A 319-nucleotide genomic window follows, 5' to 3' on the forward strand; every position below is an offset into this window, starting at 1 on the left:
ATGATAAGACCATTTATGTGTCTCTTTATAATTTAAAACGTTGAAAGGAGTGATTTTACGATTAATTAAAGAGGAACAAATTGGTGGTTGAAATATCAGTAGGAACATAAATGTTGAGAGATAGCAATAGGAACATGATTTAATTCGTTTTTCCAAATACAGTAGTGGAATAAATTTCTGATCTACGTACACTAGCTTGTGTGGCCCGGTTGAGAATTTTTTTTTATTCATTTATTTATTTATTTTTTGTGGTCTTAAGAGTTTCCATAATAATTGTAGAATTCGTCGTGCGAGGATTTGTTTGGAATTTTGGATGACT

This window comes from Arachis duranensis, chromosome 9 (genome assembly GCF_000817695.3).
Source record: "Arachis duranensis cultivar V14167 chromosome 9, aradu.V14167.gnm2.J7QH, whole genome shotgun sequence".
NCBI lineage: Eukaryota > Viridiplantae > Streptophyta > Magnoliopsida > Fabales > Fabaceae > Arachis > Arachis duranensis.